This window comes from Pteropus medius, unplaced genomic scaffold (genome assembly GCF_902729225.1).
Source record: "Pteropus medius unplaced genomic scaffold, Ma_sr-lr_union100, whole genome shotgun sequence".
NCBI lineage: Eukaryota > Metazoa > Chordata > Mammalia > Chiroptera > Pteropodidae > Pteropus > Pteropus medius.
In genome coordinates, this window is record NW_024344241.1 from 7,402,644 (window position 1) to 7,409,003 (window position 6,360).

Consider the following 6,360-nt stretch of genomic DNA (forward strand, 5'->3'; position numbering starts at 1 on the left):
TTGTCCAGGACCACATTCTTAGAACCACTGCTGTACAGATGGAACTATCAAATGAAGGCCTCTGATATTTTTATTTTCTGCAATTTTTCCTCTGCTGCATCTCCTCTCAGAGCTGCTTGTATATTAAGTACTTCATAGGTGCCCCCACTGAAACTTCATAGTCTCACCCAACTCTGAGGACAAAAGGAAAAGAATGTTGTTGAACCATTAGCATTCTCTGAGAAGCAGCACTGGAGCAAGAATACAGCAAGTATCTAGGAGTGTGATTCCCTTTGAACTGAGTACTTTTTATTCCCCCTGTCCCCCAGGTAAGTCCTGGTGTTGAGGCTGCTGTTCTGTGATGAACCAGAATAGAATACAGTGGACGCCTATATAACCTGTGTGACTAGTTCAATCTTCAAGAACCCTAGTCTCCAAGACAGTTGTTTCAATACTTTCTTTCTTTCTATTTTACATTCATTTAATTTATTCTATTCATATTGTACAATTGTTATACAACATTCAAAAGGACAAAAACCTAATCCATTTTCCAATACCAGATCAGAGCTAAGTTGCAAAAATGGAAAACAGTACAGTAAGTTACAAGAAGAGTTCAGATATTCTATATAAGTCACTCTGCCTGCCACATGATATATTTAAAGCTTTAAGTATTACCACAGGAGAATCTTTTATCTTTGCAGTGACCATACAGTTCCTGTGGATGAGGTCTTCTTAGTTTAATGTGTATTTTCTTTTGAGAACAGAAACATAAAGGTTTTGAATAAGTCTGATATGGATTACTTTTACTAAAAACTTTTTTGGCATTTTCAACAGAGTTGTTTGAAATAATCTTATATAAAAAATAAATCTTTTTATATTGGGAATAAATACACCACAGGTAGGCTCTACTCTACCTGGCCTTAAATCTTGACAGTGAAAACAGCCATATTTTAGTTCCTAAATCTGGAAGTTGGGCTTCCTGAGCAAATCAAAAGTGTCTCCCTGTGCCTGCTTGCTCTTCCTTTTCCGAGGTATCCTCACATTTCCTCCCCCAACACATCATACTACCCTAAGTCCTCCTGATCTTGGCCTTGGTGGTGGCTGCTGTGGCTGGACCTCTGTAAGACCAGAAAGCTCCTTAACTCCCTGTCTTCCCCACTCTTCTGCAGCCAGATCAAGTCCCTGTAGCTGATCACTGGTGAATAGACTCCCCAGACTAGCAGGGGTGCCTTGTAGCACATGCTGCCCCAGGAGAAGTGCCACACAAGGTTCCAGGTCCCAGCAAGTGCTACACAGGCTTGTCCACCTGCAGACTCACCTGCATGCCCGTGTCCTTGGTGTTGGCCTTGAATGGTTACAGGCTCAGGTTGGGGTTCATCTAGGAGAGAATGGCCTTAATCTGCCCTCTCTTGTACAGGTCTATGCTGTAGTTGAAGGCATTCATGAGCACCAGTAGCCCCTGCCTGGCTAGAAAAGTAGGAGGACTGGTATTTTGCCTCCATTTAGCCTTTTGTGCTCAAAGAGTCCAGGCTGAGCCAAAGACAATGTGTTTTCATAGCCCTGGTATAAGCAGTCAAGAACACAAATAAAATTCTCCATTCACTCACCAGTGCCCAAGTGCAATATCTTGGTTTAGTTTGTGTCTTACTTTGGACTTCCACCTTTAATTGCTTCTTCTTTCTCTTGATCAAATTAGTCCTCGATCCTTGTTTTAATGGATTCAGATGTTGATGTTAGTTTGGTTTATTAGAGTTACCTGTGAGAATTTTTGTCAGTCCTTAACCACACTATATGTATGTATTTCCCCTGGGGTCAAATACCAGCTTATTTGCTGAGTTAATATAGATAAACACTCAGAACAGTAGCTGGTACGTAATTTGTGCTATACAAGTCACAAGTCTGACCATTTGCTATTATTATTCACATCACCTAGCACAGAGCCAGGCTTAGTAGGAGCTAAATAGATATTTTTTAAATGTGTAAATAAATGAATAGTAAGACTCCTGGTTATAAGCCCTTTTCCCCTAAGGTTCTTGTAGTTTACCCATTGTCCTTGGAAACATAACTAACACAGGAACCTCATGTGACTGACTTTGGAAGAGCCTCCAGACAAGACCTATGTTAGTCCTAAACACTCACCCAAAGTCTTCTGCTGTAACAAAAGTGTTCCTGTGAATAAAGACATGGAAGCAGCAATTTAAGAAAAGGATATTCCTTTGGGATATGCTTAAAGGCATATGGAGTATCTGTTTGTGTTCTTACTTCTCTATGGTTATGGGTAGTAATTCCAGTTTAAACAACTTGGAGGGGAGGAGGATGGAAGGAAATGGGTGGGAGGAAGATGCAAGTAATATTTTTTAAAGTATGTTAAGCACCCAGTAGAGTGACAAATTCAGTTATGTTCAGAAGTAGAAATGCTGGAATAGCTGGCAGCAAGACTGTCTGTATCTACTCAGTGAGAAAGTTTTAAAACTCAGAGAAGCCATCATCACTTATACCGAGGAGAAAAGAGGATTAGGAAACTGATAGGGTATAACACCACAGAGATGTCCTGTTATCAACTATATGTAAATTCTAACAGTTGAATGAATACATGAAAGTCTTCATGGTTTCCCAATACCTATACTCAGTCGACAGAAAAGATTGGGTTTTACCAATAGAAGAAAAACATTCAAAACATTGAAACCAAGTTTAAAATGAGCAAAGGCTTATTTTAACTGATTTAGTTTCTAATTCTTTCTTTGAATAATAGTTTATTGTTAATTAAAAAAATTATATGTCCAAGAGCACCATGAACAACTCTTGCAAAACCATACAAAAGTAAACATGGACATAATTTCCACTCTCAAAAATTTGAGGCAAATTTTGCTTCCTCAGGGATCCAAATACACCAATCGATATATATGTAGAGTGGCACATTAAATCAAAAATAGGCTCTTTTTAGCACCAGCACTGTATAATTACAGCATTTTAATCTATGTTCCCTCTCCAGGTACCTGGGCAGTGATCTAACCCATAGGTTGGATCTATGTAGTCTAGGTACCATACTTTAAAAGATTGATTGAGACGAATTGAAAATAAATGATAGCATGGATTATGTACAAGTTAGTGAACTGTTAACTCAAGAAAACAATATATTTGGAGAATATACAAATAATATTTTGGCTTAATGACTATAAGTTTTTAATAGCTATCAAGTTTCCTTGTATAATATTAGTAAAACTTCCAAGAATAACCAGGAAAATATAGGCCTTTTAATAGATTCTTTTCTTCTGATATCATAGTAGTTCTATAGCACTCACTGATCTACTTTCATCAATCAAACTGTAGAATATTGGGGGAGGGGTGCTTATTGTCTTTCTCTCCTCCTTTTGGGACTCCATTTACATAACATCTTAGTGTTTCCAGAGGCCCATGAGATTGTTTATTATTTTTTCATCTTTCGTTCTCTGTGTTATTCAGATTGGAAATTTTTTTTTTTTTGATCTATCTTTAAGACAGAATTTCCTTTTGGTTATTATTTATAGTTTCTATTTCCCTTCTGAAATTTCCTCTTTTCACTTATTATGACTATATTTTCTTTTATATAATTAAGTGTGGTTAATATATGTTTTAAAATTTTGCCTGTTGAGTCCAACAATTTGGCTGTAATGGATATCAGTCTCCAGTGATGGACTTTCTCTTGAAAATGGGTCACATTTCACCTGTCTAGTAATTTTGGATTGTACCTTAAACATTGTGAATGGTATGTTGTAGAGACTAAAATTTTATTATATCCTTACTGAAATTTCTTTGTTTGTAAGTTTGTTTGTTTGGTTTAGCATGCAGTTAATGTAACTGAGTTCAAATTGTAAACCCAGTCTTTTGGGAAACAGCCAGAATGACCAAGTGTCATGATTTGTCTGGCACTGATTGGGGTTCCTGGAACATGGGACTTTCAGTTATAAAATTATGAAAGTCTTGGCAAACTGAGACAATTTGGTCAACTTTGTGGCAGTTCAAATCTCAGTTGAGTTTTTTTAGTCTTAGGTTGGAATTGTTTGTAATCTGCCCCACACATACATAATGTGCATACATGATTCAAGGATTAGCCAGAGATCTGGGCAGAGTTTAAAACACAGAATCTTTGCAGATGAGAACTTAAACACATCCAACTTTCTCCAAGAGTACAGATATAACTTACATTGGTGACATCCTCCTCCAAAGAGATTCATTTGATAGACTTATTCAAGACATATAAATGCTCACAAAGAAGCTTATAAAAAGAACATGGATTGCTGCCTCACACACAGTAAAAGTCCCCACCATCTTGGTTAAATTCATGAAAATTACTTGATAAGCCAAGGATCACTTCATCCCTGACACTGTCAAGAAAAAACTATTGACTCTTCCAGCACCCATATAAAAACAAACCCAATGTCATTTAGGTCTTTTTGGATTCTAAAGGCAACATATTTCTCATTAACAAATTTTACCTAAGTCCATTTACACTCTTACTCACAATTCAGCCCACTTTAAATGAGACTTTCTACCATGAAAGTCTTTATACTCTTTCCAAATTGAAATACAATGGGCTCTCCCATTAGTGCCACAGATCAACACCCAAGATTCCTTCACTGTAGAGGATTTAGCAGCCTTATTTCATGACTCCTGGGGTTTCTAGACTCACTCATAATGGCCATAAGTTGCCAGTGTGCTTCTAGTGAAAGAAACTGACCTCCTCAGCCCCATGCTACATGCAATTAGAATGTCAATTGCTGGCCACATACTACACTCTCATGAAAATAAAGGTTCTCACAAACCCCAAGACCATGATCCTCCATACCCAGATCCCTACTCTGCCTTGAGTCATGAAAACAGTACCCTGAAATCTCAGCATGGCCATGAAGATCTTCTTGATAAAATGAAAATTATATCTATATATAAAGTCAAACCATCTCTAGAAAAGGATGATTTTCCTTGTGTTAAAGCCTCGCCAGGGAGTTTACGTGCTTCTCAAATGGGATTGCCACTACACAAATAACAGCCTACTGGAAAGCTGCTGCTTTTCATCCCTTAACTGGAATGTTCCTAATATAGGATGGGACCTTACAAGGTTTACATTGGGCTGAACTTCAAGGTGTCAGTTATATTAGCACAGGATGCCCTGGCCCCAACAATGGACCACATCTGCACATTTTTATAGACCCTCGGTCCATTGCCAATGGTCTGCCTGTCTAGCCTGGCCAATGACAGCAACAAAAATTCCTTATTCGAGTTTGTCCATCATAGAGTAAAGACCTCTAGAAATATCATGCATAAATCCTTAAATGTAAATCAAGGTTGTATACATCTGAGCACATACTAAAGCTAAACTACAAGTCTTCATCAAGATACACCTTAACCCCTTTGGAGTCCCAGATATCACGTTAGTAAAGAAGGCATTTGTTTCACTTTTCAAAATATATAATATGGGCTCTTGAACAAGGCATTCATCAGAAATTTTACCTCTCTTACTGTGCCCAGGCTACAGGCCTCACAGAGCATCATAATGGCTTAAACAAGTTCAAATTCAATTAAATGAATCATGGCACATTTGAGTGTCAGGGATAAAGCAGCTTATCAAGTAATATAAGCAGAAATCCCTTGGACAGGATTTCAAAGAAAGCAATTGCTTCTCTGATAAAAAGGGACAGACTCAAATCGTATGCATCTACTGTTTTTTGCTCTTCACTTTCTCTTATTCTTTCTGCCTAGAACATCGATGTTATGGCTGGAGGATGAGCAGCCATCATAAGTCCCCAAGAAAGGAAGTCATAAATTAATCCTTTTTTGGTCAGGCCTCCTTAGCTGGATTTTATTACATGCAGCTGAATATAATCTTAATGAATACAGTCTAATTCTGGTTTTTTACTTCTTCTTAAGTCAAACAAATTTGCATTATGGTTCTCACTTGATAGTACTTTCAATATCTATAGCTGTATTATCTTGTTCTTTCTTTTATTCTATATATTTTAAAAAATTATTTTAGATTCTGAATCGTCTATTCTTTTGACCTTTGCAAAGTATCAAGTCTTAGACTTATTTATCAATTTTATTGCTGTCCTGTATTTTAATTAGTTAATATCTGTTTTTTAATAATTTTATTCTATTATTTCCTACACGTATATCTTGTTCTTTTATAGATGCATGCATCGATTCTTTTGTTTTTAATTTTTAATTTTCTTGTTTAATAATAAAATTATTTAAGGCTATATAATTTTGTCTTAGCACACATTTAGCCCCATGTCATAATTTTTGATATCTAGTGTTTACATTCCTTTTATAAACAAATAATTTATAATTATAGTTTTAAGATTTTTTCCTAAGTCCAAAATTTACTTAACAGAGCAATTTGTGTGT